This window comes from Rhinolophus sinicus, chromosome 14, assembly GCF_057876585.1.
Source record: "Rhinolophus sinicus isolate RSI-liver-muscle chromosome 14, RSI-T2T, whole genome shotgun sequence".
Taxonomy (NCBI): Eukaryota; Metazoa; Chordata; class Mammalia; order Chiroptera; family Rhinolophidae; genus Rhinolophus; species Rhinolophus sinicus.
This window is the reverse complement of record NC_142514.1, coordinates 24,689,483-24,698,642: the sequence shown is the minus strand read 5'-3', so window position 1 is coordinate 24,698,642 and position 9,160 is coordinate 24,689,483.

Below are 9,160 nucleotides of genomic sequence, written 5' to 3'. Positions count from 1 at the left end.
AAGTGCTACGTACCTCATTGCTGAATATCACTATGGTCACCTTTGAAATACTCCCCTTGGGAAGCTATGCACCGACGCCATCGCATAGTCCACCCTTCAAAGCAATTTTGGAATTCTTTCTGGAATGGCCATCAGAGCTGTTGTCATATTACCTTTGATGTCCTGAATATCATCAAAATGTCTTCCTTTCAAAATTTCCTTTATCTTTGGGTAAAGAAAGAAGTCATTGAGGGCCAGATCAGGTGAGTAGGGAGGATGTTGCAATACAGCTATTTGTTGACTAGCTGAAAACTCCCTCACAGACAGTGCCGTGTGAGCTGGTGCATTGTCGTGATGCAAGAGCCACGAATTGTTGGCAAAAAGTTCAGGTCATCTAACTTTTCACGCAGACTTTTCAGCACTTCCAAATAGTAAACTTGGTTAACTGTTTGTCCAGTTGGTACAAATTCATAATGAATCATCTCTCTGATATCAAAAAAGTTAGCAACGTGGCTGCAACAAGATTGCAAACTAAATTGTCAGACCTCATATTGCATTATGTCAAGTGCCACTCTGCAAGCCTAAGAAATTGCCAATGTTATAATTGCATCGTGGTTTGCAGACCACTCCTTAAAGGGCTGTTGTCTCGTAAGCATCTCAAAGTTAATATTTTTAAAAATGTGATCTTTCTTCCCTAAAAACCTGCTCATCCTCTGGTGTTTCTCATTTCATTCAGTAGAAGGTACCTCCACACACCCAGTCACTCAGGCTGGAAACTTGAAGGACATTCCTGACACATCCTTCCTACTCCCATAATCCCTCGAAGTCCTATTATTTCTACTTTCAAATTACATCTTAAATCAGCTCAGGTCTTACAGTTCTATAGCCAATAACCGATTCCAAGATTCCATTAACTTCTTGCCAGGATACTGCAGTAGCCTCCTGATCTCCCCATTCCTATCTTTGCTTCCCTTCCGTCCAACCGGCACAGCAGCTGGAAGGTGACCTTTGTATAAACATAAATGGGAGGATGCCCCTCCCCCACGTAAGACCTTCCAATGTCTTCCATTGTACTCAAAATTAAGTTCAGACTCATGACATACAAGGCCTTCCAGAATAGAGCTCTGCCTTTCAACCTCCCGTCCACTCTTTCCATTCACATTACACTCAGCTTCAGGGCTTTCCTGGAATGCCCTTCCCTCCACCCTCCTTTGTCTGGCTAATGTATAATTCTCCAGATGTTAGTTTCTATCTAACCCTCAAAGATGTCTTCCATTACCATGTTACCACCACTTTCTTAATTAGGTTACCTCTGTTAGTTTCCTAGTCTTTTTTTTCTTTTCCTTTTTATCTTTTATCACAGTTTGCCACCTTAATGTTTGTTTAGGTCTGTTTTCCCCATTAGACTAAATTCTGTGAAAGCAGACACCATATCTATTTTGTTTAAAAAAATTATGCTTTGGGTAGCACCATGCCTGGCACATAGAATAATATCTCAATGCTTATTAAATATTGAGTGATCTGAAGTCTGGGAAAGCTAATGGTGAAAAACTTGGAGCTGAATCTCCTACAAAGAAGCTTTCTAGTGTGGGATAGAAGTGGTTGCTACGTGAGAACTTAAATCCTTGCTCTGCAACTTACAAGTGACATGACCTTGGATAAGTCATTTCCTCTGAACTTTTTTCCTCAACTGGCAAATGAGGCTAAAGTGAAATGCCTTGCTTTAGCTCACAGGCTTAGGATCAAAGGGACAAATGAATGTGAATTGATTGAGGCCGAGATAATGCTCGCTAACCCACTGCCGAGGAAGGGGTGATGCTGATGCCTCATGTTATGGTCTGGCTGAGTGGGAAAGAGGCCTAGCCTCACCGAAATCCACAGCTACCAGTCCATGGGCCTATCTCAGGACCAGTGATGCCTAGCTCTGTGCTGGGACTTGTGAGAGTGGTCAGCATACAGGTATGCTTGTGTGCCTGGCCTCTCACAGTGAGCTGGGGAAACAGGCCTTGTATATGGCTGATGGCACCTCAGATTTTTACCTTTTGAGACCCAGGTGCCAGATCTCTCTGTCTCTAGTTGTATTGTCTTGGTCTGTACTATCCACGTCCTTCCCATCCCCTCTCATGTCCTCTCTTCTCTCACCTTAAAGGTTTTTCATTTTCAGTTTATTGATCTAGTTCTTCCCTGTGGTGGGATACATGATGGGAAAATGGGGTTTGAAACAGCTACAGCCTAAGGGTGATTGGCAGAAACTATGGAGCTGGACACCTGGGTTCTTTCCCTTCATTTTATAAGGAACCACGGTCTGGGTTTCTTGATGGCTGGTGGTCTAGAAGTAGGGGTGAAGAGGCAGCTCCCAGCTCCAGACTGGAGAATCACTGGGCCTAGTCTAAGGGGTGGAAAGTGCTGGGGCAGAGTTGGGAGTGAGGCATGGTGTAGGTTTTTCATCCCCCGTCTTTTTCTCAGAGGCTGAGGGAAGGAAAAAAGCTAACTGCCCACCCCTCTCTTTGTTTGTCTTGTCTAATTTAACTTACGTTATTTATCAAATAGACAGGTTATTTGGAAAACCAGATGGACCCAGGCAAAAATCATCTGGGTTTTCCAAATGTGAAAAATTAGGTTCTGGGGGCCCAGGAGGAAAGGCTCTGCGTGTGTGTGTGTGTGTGTGTGTGTGTGTGTGTGTGTGTAAGTGAGGAGTATTATGGGTACTTTATGGCTCTGTAGTCAGACACAGAAATTGCTCCATGACATCCAAGCTTCTCCCCTCCCTCTTTTTCCTTCAGTTTCTTTATGATTAGAATATAAATGAGAAAACTAAAATTTTTATGTTGATGGCTGGGAATGCTGAAAGGTTTAGTTGGCCAAGGATGAGAACATGTCAGGGGTATCATAGAGCAACAGCTGATAGCTTTTTCTGTCTCTCCAGCTCTCACCTTCTACAGAGCCAGTGGGTTAGTAAGAGGTGCAGGGTGCAGAGAGATTTCTGGAGCAGAAACCTCCACTTCTTGTCCCTTCGATGTTGTTCTCCCAAAACGATCGCAGCAGATATGGAAGTTAGATATTAGGGGAAGAGCTTACCCTTTCATAACTTTGATGATCAGATGGCCAAAAACACTGGGGATTCAGGGTTGTCTCTCCATTAAATTGCCAGGGAAGGAGCTAGCTCTGTAGTTAACGACCAGGAATATTAAAACCTGTGGTTCTGTTACCTCTGAGCAGCAAGGAAGGAATTGAAGCAGGGGGCTCTGGAGGCATGACTCTTGGCTGCAAGAGAGGAAATGATCTGGCCGAAAGCAGAGAGAGAGCCATCTCTCTACATACACACATGCACTAACACAGAACAGAGCCAAGACCCTTTCTGGCCCGAGGAATCTGGCAGCAGCAATAGCACTTGTCCCATTGTGTGAGTGTCATTATTTTAAAGTGTTATTGGCCTGTGAAAGCCACTTAATAACTTGAGCTCATCGGAATAATCTGAGTTAATACTAGCTCCACAGTTGTGAGGATTAAATTTAAAAAAAAAAAAGTAGACAGTCTGCCTCCAGGCCTAGCACATAGTAAACCTCAGTGAGTGCGAGTTGAATGAATGAATCTGAGCAGTAAGGCTCCCCTGACCATTTCCAAAAGTCAGTATATAACTGAGAATTATGGGCTGTCCCATTGGACCTGGAGCCTGAGACATGATCTTACCCTGCCATTCATTTAACACATGTTTAATGACTAGCTGTGGTGTGTGGGGTAGACCCCACGATGTACCATCCCATCTTTCTTCACTGAAGGCCTTGACCCAGCTCCCGGGAGCACTGCAGACAGAGAGCCTTCCGCAGTCAGCCGCTTTGGGGATTGCCTCAGCTGCAGAGAACACCTTGCCAAGATCATGCCCCTTTTCAATACAGCCCACATCGAATGACAGCTGGCCATGTCAGCTCATTTCAGGACAATTCTGAAAGGCCATTCTAGCTTCAGAGCTCCCCTGGGGGTTGGCTGAGGCTATCATGGACTTGCATGGCAGTTCAGCTTCTGTCCTCTCCCTTCCACAAATGTTGATCCAAAGGGCACTTCGTAATAAACATCCTGCATGCTAAACAGTCGGCTAGTCCTGGGGGCCCAGGCACGAGGACAGAAAAGGACAGACTCCTGTGCAGTTTCCAAGCATGGGAGGTGTTGATGCTGTCTTCTTACACCCACCAGAGGGCAGCATCATCAAAGCAACCTGCCCTCCTGAGGCTCAGCGAGTCCCCTGCGGCCTTTTCCTGGTTGGTCCCCTCTAACTTCTGTTATGCAGGATTCCCTCCCGTAGGGTGACCACTCTTCTGTCTAAGGGAAGACAACTTTCTGAAACTGTGGAGGCCTTTGTTTTGTCAGTCTCTACAACCCCCCCCCCCAACCACCAATCCCCCCCCACACACACACACACACACACTGAAGGCCAATCTGTCTTCCTGCTGCGACCCCTCCCCCCTCCTCAGCGGGGCAACCTCCTTGCCCAGGATCTTCCAGCGCTCCACACTTCTTACCACCCACAATACATTTGTTTTCTGTGTGACAAGGTAATTATGAGCTTGGGGCCAGAAGGCCCAGGGGCCCGTCTGAGGATGGTCACTTCAATCTGGTTCTCCCTGTTCTGCTAACGTTATTGATTTTTAGTTTTATTTATTATGATGATTTTTGTGTGCGTGTGATCTGGCCCTGGTGACACGAGGTATGAAGGCGAGAGGGCAAGAACACATTTATTCTTGTCACAATTTAGCTTCTTGAAACCACCTACCCACCCGACATTTTTTTTTTTAATCTACTGGTTTCAGTATCTTTGTTTACCTGTCTTCATGCTGTCTTCCTAATCCCCATAGTCTCCCAAAGATTCTTCCAGGAATCAGAGCTAGATGTGGTTGAAGGATGGGGGCTGCGGAGAGAAGTGGTGACAGCAAACATGGCACCTTTTGTTAACAGCCATTAACTCATCCATCAAACCTTTATTGCATTCCCATTACCTGTCAATTATTTCTAGGCTAAGCTCCCCAACTCCCTGCTTCTTTCCCATTTCTTCCTCCTGGCGTAGTCCTGAGTCAGGCCAGGCTCTGTACCTTTTTTTCTCTACATCAGTTTCTCTGACTGTGAGATGGGTGAGAGAAAAACTTGATCAAGAACCTTTCAGAGAGAGTGGGATTGGGATTGGGTGGACCCAACTCAAATTTTGCCTGCCTGTCCTGCAGGCTAGTAAAGGCCTCCCATAATGTACTCTAATCTACTTCCTTATGGGGAAGAGGAAGGGCAGGCTTTAGGCAATAAATTACAAGTAGGAGGGGGCACTCTTAACCGGGATGATTGCCATGGGAATCGGCCGAGGCCAAGGGCGATTTGTGAGGCCACGTTCCCCCAGCCTGTTTACTCTGTGTGTGCCAGGAGAATGAATAAATCATTGTTCAGGGGCGGGATGCAGCTGCCGGGCTCCTCCCCTCGGCACATGCCCCGACTTCAGCTCCTCCATTGAGGGCTGCTGGAGCAGAGCAGTTTATACACCCAGCTCCCCAAATCCTATTGAGGCCTCCCCCTCCGCACGAGCCACCGGCTCCAAGCCCATTCAGCCTGGCCCTTTGTGCTGGAGGTTAAGTGGTTACATGTGGGGGGCACCCAGAAAGGACCTGTCAGGCCCTGAAAGGCTGTGCTGATACTGAACCCTCCTACTAGTGAATGGCGTGGGTGGAGGAGAGGTGGGCGGCCAGAGGGTGGGGTGGGGTGGGGGAGAAGGCCTGGGGATTATGGAGCCCACAGAGGCAGCTGCTAGGAAGGGGGTGGAACAGGCACCCCCTTGTCTCATTCCTCCTTCAGCTTCTCTGTTGTGCTCTGGGGTGTTCAGCAGCCTTGGGACCTTGGGTTTGGCTGTTCTGGTCTCTTGGTGGAAGAGAGGTTTGGTAGAGATCATTTACCACCTGGTCTTCATTTACCACAAGAGTGCATTGGGGATAAAGAGTCTACAGTAACTTTTATTCTTCCAGCAGCTCCAAAACACCCCTCAGTTTCTTCTTTTTCCCTTGAGGTGTGGGAGGGCAGGTGGGTGGCAGGGAGTCATGTCCTAGGTTCATTTGGACACTGTCTACTGAGCTTTAAAAGCTTCCTGGGAGCCACCTCAGGAGCTGTTTAAGGTGAAGGGTTCAGGGGAGGAGAGATGATCTCAAACTGGGTGTATTACAAAGATTTTTGCCTGAAAATAAAAGATTCTTACGCTTCAAAAAAAATTTAAAACTTCAGATTTGATGTACCTCCCCCTCATTTATAGCTGAAGAAACAGTCATATTGGGGGTAGGAATGGCCCTGTCTTACCTAACGTGATCACACAGCAATTTCTAGATAGAATGGCACTACCGTGTTTCGCCGAATATAAGACCTAGCCAGACAATCAGCTCTAATGCGTCTTTTGGAGCAAAAATTAATATAAGACCTGATATTATATTATATTATATTATATTATATTATATTATATTATATTATATTATATAGACCCGGTCTTATATTATAGTAAAATAAGACCGGGTCTTATAATATAATGTAATATAATATAATATACTATAATACATATAATATAATATAACATAATACCCGGTCTTATTTTACTATAATAAAATTTTACTTTTGCGGTAAAATAAGACCGGGTCTTATATTAATTTTTGCTCCAAAAGACGCATTAGAGCTGATTGTCCGGCTAGGTCTTATTTTCAGGGAAACACAGTATATCTTTAAGAGGCAGAGGACACATGGATGAAGAAAATGAGGTCACCAGCTTTGTGGGCCTTCCTTTCCCAAGATGAGCTAATTCTGGGGAATGATTTTCCTTCTAATCTGCCTTAAGGGCTCTCTGGTATATCAGTTGTCCTCCAGAACTGCGCCTGATCTTGGGAGTCCAAGTAACAATATTCACATCATAATGTTTTTTAACAATGTTCAAGGCCGTATTATCTTTATGTAACCTAAAAAGATTAAAATGATTGATTTGTCTAAGTTCCCTAAGCTATGTGAGGAGGTTGGCAGATGATAGCTCAGGAAAAGAGAAGAAAGCAGGTAGCAAGCAATGTAGCTTGTACTCCAGGACTAGACGCCTGTGCTTTGCTCTGATGTGAAACTTTTGGGGGCTTCCTCAGTTATTTCCCTGCTGCCCCCAGGAAGAAGCCTAGCTCCTGGGAATGGCAGTCAGACCTTTCACCACTTGGCCCACTTTATCCTCCAGCCTCATCTCCTACCTCCATTTCCCCACAAGATCCAGTCACACTGGCCTCTGTGTTGTCTGAAAACACTCTAAACACACACGCCACCTACAGTCTCCTCTGCCTTCTCCTGCTTTCTCTCTGTGAGCTTCTAGTTATCTTTTAAAGCTTGGCTCAGATATCACCTCTGTGAAGCCTTTCCTCACCTTCTTACGTACTCATTACTTTTGCCTTCCAGCTCTGTTTCAGGGCCCGCCACATTGTATAGCTCACTCTTTTTCTATTTTTCTTTCTAAACAGGGAGCTCCCTAAGGCCACCGCCAGCTCTAATTCCGCTCTGAATCCCCAGCACAGTACTTGGCACAAAGTAAGCACGCCATAACTGTGTGCTGAATGTGAACAAATTGACGGGAAGGGGCAGGTCTTTGATGTTGAAACACCTTGATCCTACCCATTCCTTTCTTCCTGGGAGAACTAACATTCAAAAATTATCTGCTTATAGAGGAACTCATGCCTGTCCTAGTTGCTGGAGTAGAAATTCCTTTCATCTTCCCTTGTTTCCTTACCTGACACCCCAGGCCCCCAGGGCCAGGACCTGGCTACTCGCTGCTAGCCTCTCTTGGCTCTGACTTCTGTCTGCTTGCCAAGATTATCTCTCACTGCTAGGTCTTGGTGATGGGCTGGCCCGCTGCAGATCCCTGTTCAGGCTGGTACTGACCATTTCTGGTGATTTCGGTGTGTCTGCCAATTAAGTCTCTGCAATCTAAGTAGTTGGGTGGACATAGTCGCAGATACCGCTTCACTGAGGGTGACAGATTCCCTGGTATCCTGACTGAGGATGCTTCTGGCCAATGAATAACAGACATCTATACATCTGCTTTTCTGTGGTCATGTAGACACGAACACCTCTGCCTTCTGGGGTTTTTTTATTCTCCAGGCTCCCAGCTCTTTGAAAATTATGGAGTGGCCAGGCCCACTGTCTGAGCACTTACTGCATTAATTATACAGTGCTAGAGTATTCCATACACTGTTTCCTTTCACTAAGAAAAGAGAGGCTACAGTCTGATGCCCTTGGAATTCACTGGACTTATCAGGTATTATGTTATTTAGAACAACTAGCTTTATAGAAAAATGGAATGAACAATTGATGACTTGGCTATGCCAGGTTGGGTTTTGCTATGCCGAGTACAATATAGGTATTAAATCAACAATCAGTATATAATTGTTGGTCTTTTGTAGCCAGAACACATATAAAGAGGTAGAGATGGGTGTGATACCTTCCATGATTGTACCTAATGACTTTCTCGAAGAGTTTCCTTCCTGTCTCTGATATCCTGGTTCTGCAGGCCAGGAGGTTTTAGCAGCTAGGGAGGAATGTTTCTAACCAGGGAACACAAAGATGATTCCACTGCATTTTAAGCTCCTCATAATATAAGAGGAACAGAAGAAAGGAGGTTACAGTGTAGGCTGATCTGATAAAGGCTATCAAGGGGAAATAGAGTTGCTACCACTTAATGAGGGCTGAGAGGTTCATGCATGAGTGGGACCCAAGGGTGTTCTATTAATCAGCATTCTTTTGATTGCTAGTGAAAGAAATTCCACTCAAGTTAGGCTTGGTAAAATGAGGGCCTTATTGGAAAGTATACAAAGGCCTCAGGAAACAGGGACAGGAACTTCACGAGGACTTCTGTCTTTCGTCTCCACTTCTATGTGTCAATATCATTTTCTCCTACTAAAAACTGACTTCTACTTGCCAGAGAATGTGAATGTTACAGCTTACATCTTTCCTGCTTTGTCTTCCTTTAATTTTATTTCAGAAAGTCGCAGAGAAGGGCTCTGACTGACTCCCCGGGAGTGGGGAGCTCTATCTCTGGACTCACCAGGCTCCTGTTTAACCCACGTGGTTAGAGCTGGGAGAGACAGAGCCAAAGTAGAGGTGGGGCGGAGCTGTTCTGGGCCCAGCAAACATTCAGATGACATTA